This window comes from Musca autumnalis, unplaced genomic scaffold (genome assembly GCF_047663935.1).
Source record: "Musca autumnalis isolate F117 unplaced genomic scaffold, ASM4766393v1 scaffold_2, whole genome shotgun sequence".
Lineage (NCBI taxonomy): Eukaryota > Metazoa > Arthropoda > Insecta > Diptera > Muscidae > Musca > Musca autumnalis.
Window position 1 is genome coordinate 174,603,152 of NW_027411755.1, and position 22,232 is coordinate 174,625,383.

General features: G+C 37.2%; 1 protein-coding gene across 2 annotated transcripts in view; it reads left to right on the top strand.

Moving 5' to 3' along the window:
• The first annotated feature begins 3,388 nt into the window (after positions 1-3,388).
• Atet (ABC transporter expressed in trachea) overlaps positions 3,389-22,232 on the top strand; it is a 240,800-nt gene continuing 221,956 nt past the window's right edge. Inside the window, exon 1 of one of the 2 annotated variants that reach the window (XM_073969937.1) lies at positions 3,389-4,603. The gene's annotated coding sequence lies outside the window, so the exon portion shown is untranslated. The remainder of the gene's footprint in view (positions 4,604-22,232) is intronic. The other variant, XM_073969939.1, reaches the window with a different exon arrangement.

Genomic DNA, 22,232 nt, shown 5'->3' on the forward strand with positions numbered 1-22,232 from the left:
TTGTCTGGCACAACGACAGTTTTTGGAAGAGTGTCGTTCACGATTGAATTCATAAAATCAGTTTTTCATAGTGCTATAGGATGGTCCTTTATCGACATACAAAGATTTAATTTGATCGATCCACTCTTGCCGTGATTATCCAAGTCGAAAGTTGTGAAAAATTATCGGACGAAAATGTTCACCAGTAAATTCACTTTTTTATGCAAAGTGATTTTTTCAAGTCAAATCATAGTCGTATGTGAAACTGTGCTGAGTGGCTTAGGCTAAAAACTGTCAAACCTTCCAAAATATGTCAAATGACGGCTGGCGACACTGCGTGATGCCTAGGCCAGAAGGTTTTTTAGTGACCCTCGTATATCCAGGAAAACCAAGCTTAAAATATTCGAAGCTTGTATAAAAACGATTCTACTATACGGCAGTGGCTTGTATCTAACACCATCACGCAAAAGCTTAAGGTATCCATAAACAAATGCCTCAGGATCATAGGCAGGATATTCTGACCCAACAACATAAGTAACATAGAATTATGGATCTTAACAAACCAGGGACTCATACAAAAGCAGATTAGACGTAGGAAATGGAGGTGGATTGCCAAACCTTAAGAAAACAAGTTCATAGCATAACCAGGATGGCGCTTGAATGGAATCTCCAAGGATCACGATGGGAAGATGGAAAAATAACAGCATGTAACCGTGTAATATGGCGATGCTCCCAAGAGGAGTAACATGAAGAAAAAATTCACATTTTCGGACTGAATTAGCTAAAATTTGACATTTAGGTTGCTAGTGACCAAAAAACATTTCAAAAATCATGCACATAAACTGTTCTAGCTGTAATCTGACAATTGATGTTCTCAATGGTCACGAAAAGTTTGCACAAAAAATCGACAACATAGTTCCATGTTTTTATATATCCCCCATATAACGGTACCTCCCGATTTTCGGTATTTTGAGGAAGTTATCTACATTTTTTGACCGAACAAACTGTAATTTGGCATTTGAGGTTCCCAGAGGTCACAAAACATCTTCACCAAAAGTTGTCAACATAGGTCAATGTTTTGATATATCCCCCATATAACGGTACCTCCCGATTTTCGGTATTTTGAGGAAGTTAGCTACATTTTTTTGTCCGAACAAACTGTAATTTGACATTTGAGGTTCCCAGAGGTCACAAAACATCTCCACCAAAAGTTGTCAACGTAGGTCCATGTTTTGATATATCCCCCATATAAAGGAACCTCCCGATATTAGTCCGGTCAAAATAGACATGCGTATAAGGGGGAAATAGCAAAAATTCCCACAAAGCTGAATTTTGGTGGAGAGCTAGGGTTGGCCATTAGAAGCAACGTCCTAAAAGTCCCCATCGATCCCATGTGTGCAAAACAAGTTATTCGGGGTCAAAGGTCATTTTTGGAGGCATTATTCAGTTTTTTTAATATTTCTCAAAAACGGTAATACTAAGCAAAAGCTCGCTAAAGTAAAAGTTGTAGATTCAATAATTGTCTACAAGATTGGCCTTTATGATTCTTATAAAAGACTTACCATTTTCGAGATATCTCGATATAAAGGTCAAATAAAAAATTAGCCGCGTAAGTACATTATGAGGCGAACCGGTTAAAGTAACGACACTATGTGTTAGATACTTCCGTAAGCTTTCAAACGATATCCACTTTGCAGTAATCGGTTCAGTAGAACCGGGTCTAACCCGGTTTTTAAATTTGGCCTTTCGGGTCTAATAACCGGCGAACCGGATCCTCAACCGTTGAAAATTATACATTTCCGTAATCAGCGCAACAAACCCTACCTTCTGACAAAACTTGAAAAAAATCGGAGAGTTTTCGTTGGGGTCGTTCCCGTTGGGCTTTCGATTATACATGTGGGTTAAATAGGCTATTTTTGCATAAAATGACTCTAACAGTGAATAACTCTACTAAACACACTCCGAATTTGTTGGAATTTTTTTTAGAAGATAGCTATAATTTCGCTCTTCAAGAAAATATATATTTTTTTGGGGGACAGACCCGATTACTTCGCTTATTTTAGACGGTTCGTCTGAATATGTGCATATTTCCCTTATAAGTGCATAAAAATCATGTGTTTTTTAGAACAGCTATATCTCAAGAATGGTTCCTTCTAAGAAAAAAATTATAAGGGTCAAACTTGTAGATAATTTTTCTGTCTACAATATTTACCTTAGTCACTTTTTGATTAGATCAACCGTTTTCAAAAAATAAATCCGAAAACCTAAAAACCCTTAAATTTTGACCTTTGACCCCGAATAATTTTTTTGCACACATGGGATCGATGGGGACTTTTAGGACGTTGCTTCTAATGGCAAACCCTAGCTCTCCACCAAAATTCAGCTTTGTGGGAATTTTTGCTATTTCAATGCCTATTTTGACCGGACTATATTCGGTATTTTGAGGAAGTTAGCTACATTTATTGACCGAACAAACTGTAATTTGACATTTGAGGTTCCAAGAGGTCACAAAAGATCTCCACCAAAAATTGTCAACATAGGTCCATGTTTTGATATATCCTCCATTTATGGGTACCTCCCGATTTTCAGTATTTTGACGATGTTAGCTAATTTTTTTGACCGAAGTAAATGCAAATTGACGTTTGAGTCAAAAATACTCCACCAAAAATTGTCAACATAGGTTCATGTTTTGGTATAGCTCCCATATAACGGTACCTCACGATTTTCGGTATTTTGAAGATTTTAGCTAAATTTGTTCACCGAACAACCTATAATTTAACATTTGAAGTTCCGACAGGTCACAAAACACATCCGCCAAAAATTGTTAACATTGGTCCATGTTTTGATATAGCTCTTATAGAACGGTACCTCCCGATTTTAGGTATTTTGGGGATGTAAGCTACATTTTTGGATTGAACAACCTGTAATTTGACGTTTGAGGTTCCCAGAGGTCCCAAAAGATCTCCACCATTATTGGTATTTTGAGCGTATTAATTACATTTTTTCAGTGAACTGCATGTAATTTAACATTTAAGGTTCCCGGAGGCCACAAAACTACTCCACCAAGAATGTTAAACATAGGTCCATGTTTCGGTATAGCACCCATCTAACGGTACCTCACGATTTTCGGTATTTTGAAGATTTTAGCTAAATTTTTTCACCAAACAACCTGTAATTTAACATTTGAGGTTTGCACTGGTCACTAAACACATCCACCAAAAATTGTCAACATTGGTCCATGTTTTGATACAACCCCTATAGAACGGTACCTCCTGATTTTCGTTATTTTGAGGGCGTTAGCTAACATTTTTAGGGCATTTTTTGTATTTCTTTACATTGATGCAGGGTAACCCTAACATGATGCTCCAACGACTGCGGCGTTGTTCTCAAATGTATCGTATTCTTTGTTGTTGTTGTTTTTATTGTTCCCAACATCGTAGTCGTCATCGTTATATTGTATCTAACCAACAAACAAAACACTGGCTTGCACCCAACAGTCTCGCTGGTGCTCATTCAGTTCTTATTTGCAAGCGTAACGTTCAAGTCGTTTTTCCAATTGTGAAGCGTTAACGTTGGACGAGTGCGTGCGTTGTTCGCCCCTTCGTTCGTGTGTGTGTTTGTGTTGCATTCTCATTTGTATTTTGGTTAATAATATCGTTGTAGTTGTTTCAAATACACATTCTCTCTCACGCTCTGTGTATGAATTTTTATATAGAATCGTTGTGTTGTTATTGTTGTTATTACTATACAACAAATAAACAAAAAAAGAAATGAAATGAAGAAGAAATAAAACAAGGAAGATTCTTTTTACTCTTAAAAGATAAATTTAGAAAAAAAATATTGAAAATATTTTTTCAAAAATAATTGTTGGCAAGAAAGTGAAATGAAAATTTGTGATATGAATGATTTTGTAGTTGTTGTTGCTGTCGTGATTGTGTGAAAACATATCCTGTGGGCTATAAACGATTTTGTGTGAAATGTAGGTTCCAGCAGATACAGAATCCCAAAAAAGGAAGAAGAAAAGTGGAGTACTTGAGAAACACATAAAACAACGAATTGCATGACGTTTCAAAGGCAGGAAAACGTCAAAGGTTGGTTATAGCAGTGATACATAGTAATAAAATAAGAAATTGTTTGTTGAAAAGCAAAAAATAAAATTTATTGCCGTTGTCGGAATTACGTTGGGCGCCACATTAGCCATAGTAACCATAAATTGAAATCTCTCAACATTGCAGTTCTTCTCAATTGAAAAAAGTAGCAATTTATTATTAAAAAAAAAAAAAATATTGTTCAGTAATAAACTAGTGGAAACAACTAAGCGAAAAAATGTTATTGATACATACCTACATAATTGTTGAAATCGATTTATAAAATATTTATGTAGCAGTTTTTTATTAATTAAAAAGCGAACAAATTTGCTTTGAGTATGCATATCCCCAATAAAAAATATTAAAATTGTGTATTAAACGAAACAAACTAAAACAACAACTAGAAAAGGTACATAAATTTAAACTAGTTTAAAGCCAGTTAATAACTAACGACCTACCTACCTACCCCTCTTTGGATGTTCCATATTTTGTTCCTCACACAGAGCAGCCAAAGTCACAGTCAGAAACAAAAAAAGGTAAGAAACCCAAAAAAACAGATGCATTAACCCGAATAAGGTCAATACTTCTTCATCACCACTACCACCATACAACCAACCAACTCACAGCCACCCACCAGTCATCATCGTCCGTTGTAGTTCACATTCAGACCTTCATCTCAATTTGACCTAACTCGAAATACCCCTTTTACAGCTGTTTTCTCAGCTGAGTTCTCTTATTTTCTTTTGTCTTAAATGAAACAGCAGCCAATGTTTTGCTGCGTGTGGTTTTCTTTACATTGTAGATGTTTTTGGTTAATTTAAAACTTCACATAGAAATAAAAATACTAAAAAAGTGTTATATAATATTGAAATACAATTTATTTGGGGAAGTGATGCTGAAAAGAACCATAGAAGAAAATAAGTAAAAAAGTATGAGTCGGCTTTGCCGACAGAGATATACCCTCAGCATATGTGAATTGAAACTTTCATCTACGGACAGATCGAATGTATTTAGGGTCTTTTCAGAATAGTGTGGCCCTTTTTGCACATTTGAACTTGCCGACAAAAAATTTGGATTAGGATTAAAGTTCAAAAGTGTTGCAGGAATGAACCGACATATTATGGAAGTGGTTCTTATTTTGGGAGTCATATATTTTCGATAGATATCGCGCCCACTAGTCATTTTAGTGGGTAATCGTACAAATTTTGACCACAATGCCAGGAAGCATGGACTTGTCCACGAAAAACATAATATATCTGTAAACAAAAACACAACGAACAGCATCGGTATACATTTCCAAAGGATCTTCGAACAGACCCTAAACTGCACTTAGACACAAATGTTGAACTTTTGTGTGGAGGTACCCTAAGGAGAGGACGAATATGGACCATTTTAGGAGATTATAATGGTTGGTTTTATCTAGGGCTGAGGTAGGCTGTCGGATCGGCTGTGGCTCGGTAATCGTCTGGTGTGGCTCGGCTCCATACTAATCGGTTTGCTGTCGGCTCGGGGTAGTCGGGTGGCTTTCGGATCGGCAGCTGTAGGGTGTGGCTCGGCTCTACAAGGCTCGGGTTGCTGTCAATCGGCTAGCTTTCGGCTCGGCAGTGGTCGGATGTGGCTCGGCTCTACAAGGCTCTGGTTGCTGTCGGCTCGGGGCAATCGGTAGCTTTCGGTTCGGCAGTTGTCGGGTGGACTCGGCTCTGGGCAATCGGGCGGCTGTCAGCTCGGCAGTTGTCGGATGTGCTTCGGTAATGCTTTCGGGTGGCTGTCGGCTCGGCGGTCGTCGGGTGTATGACACAACTCGAGACATTCGGGTTGCTGTGGGGGAAAGAGGTCGGTCAATATTTAGGAGCTGGCTATGAGCGTTGAGCTTACTAAGAGCTTGGAGCTTGCTTAGAGCGTTGAGCTTGCTAAGAGCTTGGAGCTTGCTAAGACCTTGGAGCTTACTAAGATGCTTGAAGCTTGCTAAGAGTCTGGAGCTTGCTAAGAGACTTGGAGCTTACTAAGAGCATGGAGCTTGCTAAGAGCTTGGAGCTTGCTAAGAGACTGGAGCTTGCTAAGAGACTTGGAGCTTACTAGGTGTGTGTTCGAATCGTAGCTAACGAGTAACGAGACTGCGGGCGAGCCACACGTCTTGTCGTACTTTGTCGACGGCTTCGGAGAATAAAACCACAATACATATTCGGGTAGTTATGCGGAGTGAATGAGAATTGTTGTGTAGCAGTGATTGTAGTTAATTACACCGAAGTTAAATGTATCCACTATTCTAACTGTGCAGTTGTAGTTGATGGAAATTAATGCGTGTTGGAGAATATGAAGCGGTTACGTTACAAGATAACTAAATTTGGACAATATATTAGGAGATCCAAAGTTTGGACCAAATTCAAATTAAAAAGATATCGTGCATACCATTTCAGTGAAATTTTTTTAAATATTGGGGGCGAAATACCGGAAATTGTGGACCGGTATTGCCCATCTTCGAACTGAAATTAAGTTTGGGAAAAATATGACGAAGGCCAAATTGTGGACCAAATCGGTTGATCAGTTCGGGAGTTATCTGTCGGGCTCCCCAGCCATATCATATGGTACCTTATGGGGTTTTTACACCTTTGTGCTGTGTTCTCAAGAAGTATGGACTTGTCCCTGAAAAAGCTTTTACCGTCGTAATAGAGGCGGCGAATGCAAGTTGCTTCAAGAAAAAATCAAAGTGATTCGAGAGCAGGTCTTACAGTGATCTTATCCCAAATGTTGTGTGTGATGTACCCGAAGGAATGGACAAATATAGTCCATATTCTATATCTGGTAGATATATTAGGATGTGTAATGTACCAAATCGGTCACTCTCTTGAAGGGTTATCGTGCACACAATTGTTCCGAATATTTTTGAATTTTTGTACGGAAGATACCTGAAGGAATGGACCGTATAGACTTGCCACTGATGAAACTTGTACTGTTGTATGGGGGACAGTGAATACAAGTTTTTACAACACAAATCAAAGCGATTCGAGAGCAGGTTCTAAACTGAACTTTTCCGAAATATTGTGTGGGAGGTACCCGATGGAATGGACCGATTGAGTCCATATTGGAACCTCATCTGAGTATGGTTGAAATTTCACGATGTGTAAAGTATGGACCAAATCGATTACTCCATTCAAGATTTACCGTGCCCACAAATTTTCCGAACATTTTCGAAATTTGTGGGGGAAGTACCGGCAGGAGTGGACCGTTATAACCCATCTTCGAACTTAAACTAAGTTTGGACAAAATATTACAAAAGTTTGATTCGAATCAGTTGGTTGGTTCGAGAATTATCGTGCGCACCAGCCAGCCAGACATGGCCAAATCAACTCCAAATTGTCTGAAACGGATTTCGCACAAACATACTTGGGCTCATAAACCATTATTTCGATGAGGGATGCTAACGACGGTATATACACTTTCACACGGCCAAAATGTGCCTCATCGAATAAAAAGGGTTTAAGACCCCAAGTATGCCTGGACGAAATCCGTTTTAGACAATTTGGAGTTGATTTAGACATGTCCGTCCGTCTGTTTGTCTGGCAGGTTGGTGCGCCAGATATCTCTTGAACGGGTTAACCGCTTTTGTCCAAAAATTGACTTTCGTAATATTTTGTCCAAACTTGGCCATATTGGCCACTCCCTCGGGTACCTCCCCAACAAAAGTTCAAATTTTTGGCAAAAATTATGCGCACGATAACTCTCGAAGGGACTAACCGATTTGGTCCATACTTTGCACATCGTAATATTTCTACCAGACATAGATAAAGTTTGAATATCGACTATATCGTTTCACTCCTTCGAGTACCTCCCAAACACAATTTGGGAAAAGTGCAGTTTAAGACAGCCTCTCGACTCCTTTTGAGTTTTGTTGCAGCAACTTGTATTTGCTGCCCCCATTAGGACGGTGCAAGTTTTTTTTTTTCATGGGTATGTCCATACATGTTGGGAAAATGGCCTGACGGCCGTAGAAACCCGCTATGGCACCATGTGTTGTGGATAGAGCGTGTGGTAACTCTCGAACGTATAAACCGATTCGATCCAAAAATTTGGCAATCGTAATATTTTGCCCAAAGTTAAATCAAGTTCTAAGATGGGTCTTATCGGTCCACTCCTTTGGGTACCTCCCTCACAAAAGTTCGAAAGTGTTCGGAAATGCCGATAACTCTCGAATCGAGTAACCGATTTGGTCCATACTTTGGACATTGTAATATTTCTACGGGACATAAATCTGCTTAGAATATGGACTATATATGTCAACTCTTTCAGATACCACACACACCAAATTTCGGAAAAGTGCAGGTTAGGACCTCCTCTCGAACAGCTTCGATTTTTCTTGCGACATGTTTCACTAAAGGCCGCTATTACAATGATTGAAGTTTTTTTATTGACAAGTCCATACTTCTTGAGAAAATGGCCCGAAAACTTTAAAAAACCCCTGCGGCCAGCATCTGTAGTGGCTGGCGCGCACGACAACTCCCGAACCGAACACTTTGCATCTCGTAATATTTCCTCGAATATTAGATGAAATTCGAAGAAGGCGCTTATAGGTCCCCACAAAAGTTAGAAAATATCCGCTAAAATGGTTAGTGCAATATCTCATGAACGGGGAGCAACCAATTTGGTAAAAACTTTGGATCTTGAAATATTTTGTCCTAACTTGGATTATGTTCAAAAGTGGGCCCTATTGGTCCATTTCCTAGGGTACCACCCACACAATTGAGCAACATACTGAAGGTACTCCTAGTAGCTCTGTTTACAGCGATATAATGTTTTTCGTGGGCAAGTCCATGTTTCCTGATACAATGGTCCTATCGAGAGGAATGATTCCCAAAATAAGACACACTTCCAAAATGGATTATGTCGGTACACTCCTCTAGGCACCTCCACCGCAAATCTTTTGAGATTTTAACCTAATCCATGTCTTTGTCGGAAAGTTCATACGGCCAAAATGCTGAAGACCCCCTAAATACATACGAACGTTTTTGGGAAAAAGGTGTTTCGATTCACACAGGCTGAGGGTATACCTCTGTCGGCAAAGCCAACTCATACTTTTGTACTTGTTTGCGAGTAAATTTCCTATCTATTGGGAAAACAAAATTTCAATGAACAACTAATTTGGTAGAAATTTGTGTCAAAAATTAAAAAAAAAAAAAAACGAATCATTTGTGGTGGACATTTTTATACCCCCAACGAATTATAAATACTACATTTCAGCCCTTTCGGTTTGATAATGATGACAAAAATTTTCAAAACACCGAAAATTGGGGGGGACCGTTCAATGGGGGCTATATGAAGACGAGAACATACAGCTGCGAAAAAGTAATAGCACCACCTCTTACAAAAATGGTTTGATCGTTTCATGCGCTTTTAGAACTAATCGACTCTAAAGAATTTAAAACCAACAGAAATCGTAATTATGTATTTTCGCCACTTTTTAAAAAATAAACCAATTTTTACAAAAAAACCCAAAAAAATAATAGCATAGCCAATAAAAATTCTCTTAAAATGATAGAAATTGGACACTCTATCACTCAAGAATATGGTAACATGGGGCGCCTTCGCCACTGGGGCGGGTACGCCATCGCCGATTTTCTCGCAAAATACAAGTGCTAGAAAAAATCCGTTAAAGGCAAAATTGTGAGTTTAATGAAGATCTATCATCTCCCAAAAGTTGGCAGTTGTGTCATAGGTATGATAGCGGACGCACGCGGTTTTGTGTTTTGAGGGTATTGGGAAAAATAATTATGGTAGATGTTTTTTGTGATATCTTCGTTACCTTTTGTGATATCAAAAACATATTTTATACCGTTAGAAGACAACTACTGAAGAATAGAAATCCCAATAATTTGCATGAAAAAAACAATAACACATGTCAATATATTCATGTTATGACATACATATGTTGGGGGTGGGGCGCCTACGCCATGATAGGGGTGTGGTGGGTTAATGTCAGAAATTTGTCATGTTTTACTTCAATTCTTTATGCCATAGATATACGACACTATAATGTGAAGTCAAAATCAAATAGTATCAAAAACGTATCTTGTTTTGGTTATATTATGATTTTTGTACCTAAATTCAAGGAACCTATTTCAATTAACCGCTATAATCGGTTACTATTTGTGAATTTTAGAATCATTTTTGATTATTCAATAGAAAACATGTTCCTTTTTCGCATAATGTTGATATTTAAGGAAAAAGTATGGTAAATTACAGTTTTAGAGTCAGTTGGAAAATGTTCAATTTCGATGGCGAAGCTGCCCCATGGGTGGGGAGGCTTCGCCACTTTTTAGACATTTTGTAAATTCTCAAAAATAATATTTTAAAAACAAAATTATAACCACTTATATATCAAAACTTATAGTCAAGATACGCTAATATTTGTACTAAAAATAATATTTGAAAAAACTTTAACGGTGTCGGTATGAGAACATGTTGAACAAAAACGTGGCGAAGGCGCCCCATGTTACCATATATCGCTCATTTACTCAAAGAGTGGCACATCTCAAAAAAATCCATTTTCGAGAAAAAGTTGGCTATTAACATTTGTCTACCCCGCTTAAAAAGATAATTACACAAAAAATAGCCAGATATCAGTGCTAAATTTCAGTGCAAGATCAAGCACAAGATTTGAAGTGTTTTAGTGCTTCATAAACACAAAACACTTTTGTGTTGAATTATGCGAAACTCTTAGTAAATGAGCTGTAACTCGTCGAGTTTTAGAGATATAGGTATGAAAATTTGACACAAGATAAAATAGAAGTTATCGAAAATAGAAAAAATAGAATAGAAATAGAAAAATAGAAATAACTCAGAAAACGCAGTTTTATACCCTCCACCATATGGAGGGTATAATTAAATTTGTCATTCCGTAACACATCGAAATATTCGTCGGAGACCCTATAAAGTATATATATTATTGATCAGCGTAAAATTCTATGTTGATTTGACCATGTCCGTCTGTCCGTCCGTCCGTTTGTCTGTTGAAATCAAGATACAGCTCGCAATTTTAAAGATAGAGAGTCAACATTTGGTACATAAGTTTCTATTACTTGCAGGATGGTTGGTATTGAAAATGGGATATATCGGTCCACGTTTTGATATAGCCCCCATAGAACGGTACCTCCCGATTTTCGGTATTTTTAAGGTTTTAGCTTCATTATTCCTCCAAAATGGCTGAAATTTGGTACGTAGTCTTCTTTAGGGGTATAAAACTTTCCCCCAGAATTTTGTCGGTATCGGTCCACACCTTCATATAGCCCCCATAGAACGGTACCTACCGATTTTCGGTATTTTGAAGGTTTTAGCTTCATTATCACACGGAAATGGCTGAAATTTGGTACTTAGTCTTCCTTAGGGGTATAAAACTTTCCCCCAGAACTTTGTCGGTATCGGTCAATGCCCTCATATAACCACCATAGAACGGCACCTCCCGATTTTCGGTATTTTGAACGTTGTGACCTCAATATTCCACCTAAATGGCTGAAATTTGGTATTTAAACTTCGTTGGGGGTACTCAAACTCCCCCCTTTAATTTGTCGGTATAGGTCCACGCCTTCATATAGCCCCCATGGAAAGGTACCTCCCGATTTTTCGTATTTTGAAGGTTGTGTCTTCAATATTCCACCAAAATGTCTGAAATTTGGTATTTAGTCTTCAATGTGATTTAAAACTGTTCGCCAGAAATATGTCTGTACAGCTCCACGCTTTCATATTGCCCCATTTCTGACTAAAATTCGTCGGTATAGGTCCACGTTTCGACATAGCCCCCATAGAACGGTACCTCCCGATTTCCGTAATACTGAAGACTGTGACGTCAATATTCAACCGAAATGGCTGAAATTCGTTATTTCGTCTTCCAAGAGTTATAAAATATTCCAGAAGAGTATTACCAGTATAGGTCCACGTCTTCCTATATCCCCATAGAAGCGTAAATCTTGATTTTCGGTATTTTTTAAGTTTTAGCCACATTCTCTTACCGAAATATAGGAAATTTGGTATTTAGTCTTCTTTGAGCCAAAAAACTTTCCGTCAGAAAATTGTCGGTATAGATCGACGTTTTGAAATAGCCCCCATAGAAAGCTGCCTCACACTGTTTTACCGAAATTGCTGAAATTTAGTATTAAGTCTTCTTCATACACGAAAGGAAACTAATTATTCCATTTTACTTCAATACAACTTGTGGTGGAGGGTATAACAAGTTCGGACCGGCCGAACTTAACGCCTTTCTTACTTGTTGATTTATGTCACTCTTTGAGTAAATGAGCGATATTATATCAAGAAAAACAAGTGCCTACTGATTTGTTGTTCAGTTGAATTCGATAGTAAAGCATCGGGATAGGCTTGGTATCGAACAATCGGATTCTGGTATTGGTTGCAGGATTCTTCTTCAAGGACCTCTAAGAGCACAACCCTGGAGAATGTTCACATAACTTCTATACCACAAGTTCTTACATTTTTCCAGATTATATTCCAGATCATTACTGTTTAGATTCTGTTGGAAAGATCAAACTAGTGTCAAATTATGTTCTTCATAAAATGGAGTCATATTTCCAGGATTTCAAAGGAAACAAGAAAATTCTTTACAGTTTTGATGCCGTGTATAGGGCTTAGTCTCTAACTAAAAAGCCAACCTCATACTGTTACTGTTAAACAATCTTCTGGTAATGTTTTTTAGGTCATATAACTAACAGAAAAAAATATTATCCTCCAAACATAAATATTTTGTCCCACAACTAGATAAAATATGGTCCCACACTTGGTCTAGCAAATGTAGAAATTCCTGGTTAACTTTTTTGGGCTCCGCATCGTGTAGTCCGTTAAAATTATGGCGTTTTACCGAACTGAGTGCTTTTAAATAAATCTGAAACATTTGCGAACTTTTTGTTCTATTTCTGGTACAATATAATGCTTTTATTGTCTACTAAGACCTTTGAAATATTACCTTTTTACCTGATGTTCTGTCAGGGGTCATATAATTCCAATACTTTATGTATTTTCTTTACAGTTAATTCCGTGATGAGTCATTTTCTTAGAGTTTCAAGCAAATGTGACAACTTATCTATAAAATTTTGCCAAGAACACAGACGGTCTTCATTATTTTGGGATTCTCTGCTCTGTATGCCCTTTCACGTCCTATTTAAATTTAAAACCTACACCACTATGTCGAAAGGGTATTATAAGTTGGTTTTGGTAAAAATTCATGTAACACCGCGAAATATTCGTCGGAGACCCCCAATGTGGTATACCAATCTTTATACCTCGACGAGATAAAGCGATTTTAAGATATGTGTCCGTAATCAAACTCCAGGCAGCAATTATGGACCGATCGTCACGAAATTGTATGGAGGTCGGGTTCAGACCAGAAAAGATCCCTATTTTTATTAGTGATGGTCGTGGAATATTTAACGGGTGAAATGGTCCAAAAACCTAATATTCATCCAATTTTGTAGCGGCTCTGTAGCTCGCAATAATAGTCCGATCAAAGCGAAATTTTAAATGAGGTAATAGTATATGACAATGAAGTGGCTTACAATTTGAGATGGCGATCAGATAATATTTATTTGGACCACAACTTTTGTGTGAAAATTCTGAACATTTTTAATATGCAGCTTCCTGTAAGAGACATTCCTGTAAGAGATTTTGCTTCAAAACGGCAAGTCCTATCAAAATGGGACTAAAGAGAATATTGTAGAGGATTTTCAGCCCTATAAGATTTTCTTTAAGCCGTTTCCAAGCAAAATCCTGAAAACCTAAAATAAACCTAAAAATGTGAACTTTGACCGCGATTCATTTAAAAATCCCTCTAGTGATTTTTTCTTGTTTTCGGATTTTTCTTATCTATGAAAATAAATGTTTCAGATTCCGCAAAAAACTTCCCAGCTATAAGCGGTTTTCATTTGAAGTTAGTTAAGGGCACCGTACATGACATTGTTTTATAAGAAGGCGATGCAGTCAGTGCATTGTTTGAACTACTATTTTCAAAAATGGTAAAACCTACGAAATTATTATAAAGGTCAATCTTGTAGAGAATTTTCACAGATACAATATTTTCTCTAATCCCATTTAGATAGGACTTGCGATGAAAAAGTTCATTTAGATAGGACTTGTGGTGAAAATCCTAAAAACCCTAAAAATGTGAACTTTGACTGGGATTTATTTGAAAATCTCTCCGGCGATTTTTTTTTTTGTTTTTTTTTTTATTTTCCTCCTCTATGAACATTATGGTTTCAAAATCCGCAAAAACTTCCCACGTGTAAGCACCTTTCATTTAAAGTTACAACAATTTTATTTGTTCCATAAATAAATTTTGATTTGTAGAAAGCTAATTCCCAGGGGTAGTGGTGTAGGAAATCAGATGGTCGGCCCTGTCCGACTATAACCTTGGCTTACTTGTTCCTTCATCGCAGCTTAGACAATAAATTACGAGGTTTCTTCAATTCTGGGTTTAAAAAATAACCACTTTGAAGTGCTATGCATAAACGTGATTTCCTCCTCTAATTAAAAGTTGACAGCATTGATTTCAATTTATTTGTCAGCAGCTCTCTTCTTTGGCATTGTTAAACCTTGACCAACCTAAATGACAATATATCAAATATTTTCTCTCACGCTCTCATCTTCGTTGTGTTTGCATAATCCTTAAAGAGACACCATCGATAGCAAATACAAATGATTCCTGCCCAGCTGGAGTCTGCGCTGTCACATATTGTATTTGTCGTGCATCCTTTATTGCTGAGACATTTAGCCCAAACCTTAGGCGGCAGTCCATAAAATAATGGAAACATCTTTTTTATCAATGGATTGTTATGCTCATGTTGCTGTTGTTGTTGTTTTTGTCGTCGTTGCTATTACCTTTTGTTGTTTTCAGTTACCTAGATTACATTGGGCGTATATCGTTGTAAGGCTATTGTTATTTTACTATTTCACCATAGATTGTAGATTGGTGTTGTTGTTGTTGGCATTGCTTTGTGTGTCCTTGTTGTTTTTGCTGCTGCTGTGGTTTTAAAGGTGATTTCTTGGTGTCATGACCGGTAAACGTAAATTAATTTTCTTAAATTTTTCGTAATTTGGCCTTCTTTTTCTTCTTGTGCTGTGCTGTACTTTCTTTTAGTTACTTGTGGTCATTTTGACTTTTGCGCTAAGGGAGGAGGTAACGGTGTGGGTGCAACAATAGGTCCCAGATGTCTTAAAGTAAAGTTTGTTGTGGTTTCACTTAATTAAAATTTTGAGTTTATTAATGCTCATATAAATTATGATTAATGATGGATGGAAAATAAATTGTTTTATTCACTTTTTGAAATGGATATTTTAATGTTGCTACTTTTGAAAAAGGATTTTAAAGGATGCGCCTATTGTAGTCTTTGGTTGGTCCAAAAATTCTTAAAAAATCCACGCCTATTGTAGTCTTTGGTTGGTAAAAAAATTCTTTAAAAAATCCACGCCTATTGTAGTCTTTGGTTGGTAAAAAAATTCTTTAAAAAATCCACGCCTATTGTAGTCTTTGGTTGGTAAAAAAATTCTTTAAAAAATCCACGCCTATTGTAGTCTTTGGTTGGTAAAAAAATTCTTAAAAAAATCCACGCCTATTTTTGTATTTGGTTGGTCGAAAAATTCTTAAAAAAATCCACGCCTATTTTTGTATTTGGTTGGTCGAAAAATTCTTTAAAAAATCCACGCCTATTTTTGTATTTGGTTGGTCGAAAAATTCTTAAAAAAATCCACGCCTATTTTTGTATTTGGTTGGTTGAAAAATTCTTAAAAAAATCCACGCATATTTTTGTATTTGGTTGGTCCAAAAATTCTTAAAAAAATCCACGCCCATTGTCCGCCTTGGTTGCTCCAAAAATTCTTTAAAAAATCCACATAAATTATGGGAAATGTGGTTAAAGAATCGAAGTAAGTTCCGATTCTCTGTGTTCTTTGGAGTGACAGAGCTAGCCTTTGCGTCATTAAAAAACATATTTAAAAAATCCAGGCCTATTTTTGTCTTTGGTTGGTCCAAAAATTCTTAAAAAATCCAGGCCTATTTTTGTCTTTGGTTGGTCCAAAAATTCTTAAAAAATCCACGCCTATTTTTGTCTTTGGTTGGTCCAAAAATTCTTAAAAAATCCACGCCTATTTTTGTCTTTGGTTGGTCCAAAAATTCTTAAAAAACCCACGCCTATTTTTGTCTTTGGTTGGTCCAAAAATTCTTAAAAAATCCACGCCTATTTTTGTCTTTGGTTGGTCCAAAAATTCTTAAAAAATCCAAGCCTATTGTAGTCTTTGGTTGGTAAAAAAATTCTTTAAAAAATCCACGCCTATTGTAGTCTTTGGTTGGTCCAAAAATTCTTAAAAAATCCAAGCCTATTGTAGTCTTTGGTTGGTAAAAAAATTCTTTAAAAAATCCACGCCTATTGTAGTCTTTGGTTGGTCCAAAAATTCTTAAAAAATCCAAGCCTATTGTAGTCTTTGGTTGGTAAAAAAATTCTTTAAAAAATCCACGCCTATTGTAGTCTTTGGTTGGTCCAAAAATTCTTAAAAAATCCAAGCCTATTGTAGTCTTTGGTTGGTAAAAAAATTCTTTAAAAAATCCACGCCTATTGTAGTCTTTGGTTGGTCCAAAAATTCTTAAAAAATCCAAGCCTATTGTAGTCTTTGGTTGGTAAAAAAATTCTTTAAAAAATCCACGCCTATTGTAGTCTTTGGTTGGTCCAAAAATTCTTAAAAAATCCAAGCCTATTGTAGTCTTTGGTTGGTAAAAAAATTCTTTAAAAAATCCACGCCTATTGTAGTCTTTGGTTGGTCCAAAAATTCTTAATTGTCCATTGTCCTCTTTGGTTGCTCCTAAAATTCTTTAAAAAATCCACGCCCATTGTCCTCTTTGGTTGCTCCTAAAATTCTTTAAAAAATCCACGCCCATTGTCCTCTTTGGTTGCTCCTAAAATTCTTTAAAAAATCCACGCCCATTGTCCTCTTTGGTTGCTCCTAAAATTCTTTAAAAAATCCACGCCCATTGTCCTCTTTGGTTGCTCCTAAAATTCTTTAAAAAATCCACGCCCATTGTCCTCTTTGGTTGCTCCTAAAATTCTTTAAAAAATCCACGCCCATTGTCCTCTTTGGTTGCTCCTAAAATTCTTTAAAAAATCCACGCCCATTGTCCTCTTTGGTTGCTCCTAAAATTCTTTAAAAAATCCACGCCCATTGTCCTCTTTGGTTGCTCCTAAAATTCTTTAAAAAATCCACGCCCATTGTCCTCTTTGGTTGCTCCTAAAATTCTTTAAAAAATCCACGCCCATTGTCCTCTTTGGTTGCTCCTAAAATTCTTTAAAAAATCCACGCCCATTGTCCTCTTTGGTTGCTCCTAAAATTCTTTAAAAAATCCACGCCCATTGTCCTCTTTGGTTGCTCCTAAAATTCTTTAAAAAATCCACGCCCATTGTCCTCTTTGGTTGCTCCTAAAATTCTTTAAAAAATCCACGCCCATTGTCCTCTTTGGTTGCTCCTAAAATTCTTTAAAAAATCCACGCCCATTGTCCTCTTTGGTTGCTCCTAAAATTCTTTAAAAAATCCACGCCCATTGTCCTCTTTGGTTGCTCCTAAAATTCTTTAAAAAATCCACGCCCATTGTCCTCTTTGGTTGCTCCTAAAATTCTTTAAAAAATCCACGCCCATTGTCCTCTTTGGTTGCTCCTAAAATTCTTTAAAAAATCCACGCCCATTGTCCTCTTTGGTTGCTCCTAAAATTCTTTAAAAAATCCACGCCCATTGTCCTCTTTGGTTGCTCCTAAAATTCTTTAAAAAATCCACGCCCATTGTCCTCTTTGGTTGCTCCTAAAATTCTTTAAAAAATCCACGCCCATTGTCCTCTTTGGTTGCTCCTAAAATTCTTTAAAAAATCCACGCCCATTGTCCTCTTTGGTTGCTCCTAAAATTCTTTAAAAAATCCACGCCCATTGTCCTCTTTGGTTGCTCCTAAAATTCTTTAAAAAATCCACGCCCATTGTCCTCTTTGGTTGCTCCTAAAATTCTTTAAAAAATCCACGCCCATTGTCCTCTTTGGTTGCTCCTAAAATTCTTTAAAAAATCCACGCCCATTGTCCTCTTTGGTTGCTCCTAAAATTCTTTAAAAAATCCACGCCCATTGTCCTCTTTGGTTGCTCCTAAAATTCTTTAAAAAATCCACGCCCATTGTCCTCTTTGGTTGCTCCTAAAATTCTTTAAAAAATCCACGCCCATTGTCCTCTTTGGTTGCTCCTAAAATTCTTTAAAAAATCCACGCCCATTGTCCTCTTTGGTTGCTCCTAAAATTCTTTAAAAAACCACGTCCATTGTGCTCTTTGGTTGCTCCTAAAATTCTTTAAAAAATCCACGCCCATTGTCCTCTTTGGTTGCGCCTAAAATTCTTTAAAAAATTCCCGCCCATTGTCCTCTTTGGTTGCTCCTAAAATTCTTTAAAAAATCCACGCCCATTGTCCTCTTTGGTAGCTCCTAAAATTCTTTAAAAAATCCACGCCCATTGTCCTCTTTGGTAGCTCCTAAAATTCTTTAAAAAATCCACGCCCATTGTCCTCTTTGGTTCCTCATAAAATTCTTTAAAAAATCCACGCCCATTGTCCTCTTTGGTTGCTCCTAAAATTCTTTAAAAAATCCACGCCCATTGTCCTCTTTGGTAGCTCCTAAAATTCTTTAAAAAATCCACGCCCATTGTCCTCTTTGGTAGCTCCTAAAATTCTTTAAAAAAATCCAAGCCCATTGTCCTCTTTGGTTGCTCCTAAAATTCTTTAAAAAAACCACGTCCATTGTGCTCTTTGGTTGCTCCTAAAATTCTTTAAAAAAACCACGTCCATTGTGCTCTTTGGTTGCTCCTAAAATTCTTTAAAAAATCCACGCCCATTGTCCTCTTTGGTTGCTCCTAAAATTCTTTAAAAAATCCACGCCCATTGTCCTCTTTGGTAGCTCCTAAAATTCTTTAAAAAATCCACGCCCATTGTCCTCTTTGGTAGCTCCTAAAATTCTTTAAAAAAATCCAAGCCCATTGTCCTCTTTGGTTGCTCCTAAAATTCTTTAAAAAATCCACGCCCATTGTGCTCTTTGGTTGCTCCTAAAATTCTTTAAAAAATCCACGCCCATTGTCCTCTTTGGTTGTTCCTAAAATTCTTTAAAAAATCCACGCCCATTGTCCTCTTTGGTTGCTCCTAAAATTCTTTAAAAAATCCACGCCAATCGTCCTCTTTGGTTGCTCCTAAAATTCTTTAAAAAATCCACGCCCATTGTCCTCTTTGGTTGCTCCTAAAATTCTTTAAAAAATCCACGCCCACTGTCCTCTTTGGTTGCTCCAAAAATTCTTTAAAAAATCCACGCCCATTGTCCTCTTTGGTTGCTCCAAAAATTCTTTAAAAAATCCACGCCTATTGTCCTCTTTGGTTGCTCCTAAAATTCTTTAAAAAATCCACGCCCATTGTCCTCTTTGGTTGCTCCAAAAATTCTTTAAAAAATCCACGCCCATTGTCCTCTTTGGTTGCTCCTAAAATTCTTTAAAAAATCCACGCCCATTGTCCTCTTTGGTTGCTCCTAAAATTCTTTAAAAAATCCCCGCCCATTGTCCTCTTTGGTTGCTCCTAAAATTCTTTAAAAAATCCACGCCAATCGTCCTCTTTGGTTGCTCCTAAAATTCTTTAAAAAATCCACGCCCATTGTCCTCTTTGGTTGCTCCTAAAATCCTTTAAAAAATCCACACCCACTGTCCTCTTTGGTTGCTCCTAAAATTCTTTAAAAAATCCACGCCCATTGTCCTCTTTGGTTGCTCCTAAAATTCTTTAAAAAATCCACGCCCATTGTCCTCTTTGGTTGCTCCTAAAATTATTTAAAAAATCCACGCCCATTGTCCTCTTTGGTTGCTCCTAAAATTCTTTAAAAAATCCACGCCCATTGTCCTCTTTGGTTGCGCCTAAAATTCTTTAAAAAATCCACGCCCATTGTCCTCTTTGGTTGCTCCTAAAATTCTTTAAAAAATCCACGCCCATTGTCCTCTTTGGTTGCTCCTAAAATTCTTTAAAATATCCACGCCCATTGTCCTCTTTGGTTGCTCCTAAAATTCTTTAAAAAAATCCACGCCCATTGTCCTCTTTGGTTGCTCCTAAAATTCTTTAAAATATCCACGCCCATTGTCCTCTTTGGTTGCTTCTAAAATCCTTTAAAAAATCCACGCCCATTGTCCTCTTTGGTTGCTCCTAAAATTCTTTAAAAAATCCACGCCCATTGTCCTCTTTGGTTGCTCCTAAAATTCTTTAAAAAATCCACGCCCATTGTCCTCTTTGGTTGCTCCTAAATTTTTTTAAAAAATCCACGCCCATTGTCCTCTTTGGTTGCTCCTAAAATTCTTTAAAAAATCCACGCCCATTGTCCTCTTTGGTTGCTCCTAAAATTCTTTAAAAAATCCACGCCCATTTTCCTCTTTGGTTGCTCCTAAAATTCTTTAAAAAATCCACGCCCATTGTCCTCTTTGGTTGCTCCTAAAATTCTTTAAAAAATCCACGCCCATTGTCCTCTTTGGTTGCTCCTAAAATTCTTTAAAAAATCCACGCCCATTGTCCTCTTTGGTTGCTCCTAAAATTCTTTAAAAAATCCACGCCCATTGTCCTCTTTGGTTGCTCCTAAAATTCTTTAAAAATCCACGCCCATTGTCCTCTTTGGTTGCTCCTAAAATTCTTTAAAAAATCCACGCCCATTGTCCTCTTTGGTTGCTCCTAAAATTCTTTAAAAAATCCTCTTTGGTTGCTCCTAAAATTCTTTAAAAAATCCACGCCCATTGTCCTCTTTGGTTGCTCCTAAAATTCTTTAAAAAATCCTCTTTGGTTGCTCCTAAAATTCTTTAAAAAATCCACGCCCATTGTCCTCTTTGGGTGCTCCTAAAATTCTTTAAAAAATCCACGCCCATTGTCCTCTTTGGTTGCTCCTATAATTCTTTAAAAATCCAAGCCCATTGTCCCCTTTGGTTGCTCCTAACATTCTTTAAAAAATTCACGCCCATTGTCCTCTTGGTTGCTCCTAAAATTCTTTAAAAAATCCACGCCAATTGTCCACTTTGGTTGCTCCTAGAATTCTTTAAAAAATCCAAGCCCATTGTCCTCTTTGGTTGCTCCTAAAATTCTTTAAAACATCCACGCCCATTTTCCTCTTTGGTTGCTCCTAAAATTCTTTAAAAAATCCACGCCCATTTTCCTCTTTGGTTGCCCCTAAAATTCTTTAAAAAATCCACGCCGATTGTCCTCTTTGGTTGCTCCTAAAATTCTTTAAAAAATCCAAGCCCATTGTCCTCTTTGGTTGCTCCTAAAATTCTTTAAAAAATCCAAGCACATTGTCCTCTTTGGTTGTTCCTAAAATTCTTTAAAAAATCCACGACCATTGTCCTCTTTGGTTGCTCCTAAAATTCTTTAAAAACACACGCCCATTGTGCTCTTTGGTTGCTCCTAAAATTCTTTAAAAAATCCACGCCCATTGTCCTCTTTGGTTGCTCCTAAAATTCTTTAAAAACACACGCCCATTGTGCTCTTTGGTTGCTCCTAAAATTCTTTAAAAAAACCACGCCCATTGTCCTCTTTGGTTGCTCCTAAAATTCTTTAAAAAATCCACGCCCATTGTCCTCTTTGGTTGCTCCTAAAATTCTTTAAAAAATCCACGCCCATTGTCCTCTTTGGTTGCTCCTAAAATTCTTAAAAAAAATCCACGCCCATTGTCCTCTTGGGTTGCTCTTTGGTTGCTCCTAAAATTCTTTAAAAAATCCACGCCCATTGTCCTCTTGGGTTGCTCTTTGGTTGCTCCTAAAATTCTTTAAAAAATCCACGCCCATTGTCCTCTTGGGTTGCTCTTTGGTTGCTCCTAAAATTCTTTAAAAAATCCGCGCCCATTGTCATCTTGGGTTGCTCTTTGGTTGCTCCTAAAATTCTTTAAAAAATCCACGCCCATTGTCCTCTTGGGTTGCTCCTAAAATTCTTTAAAAAATCCGCGCCCATTGTCATCTTGGGTTGCTCTTTGGTTGCTCCTAAAATTCTTTAAAAAATCCACGCCCATTGTCCTCTTGGGTTGCTCTTTAGTTGCTCCTAAAATTCTTTAAAAAATCCACGCCCATTGTCCTCTTGGGTTGCTCTTTGGTTGCTCCTAAAA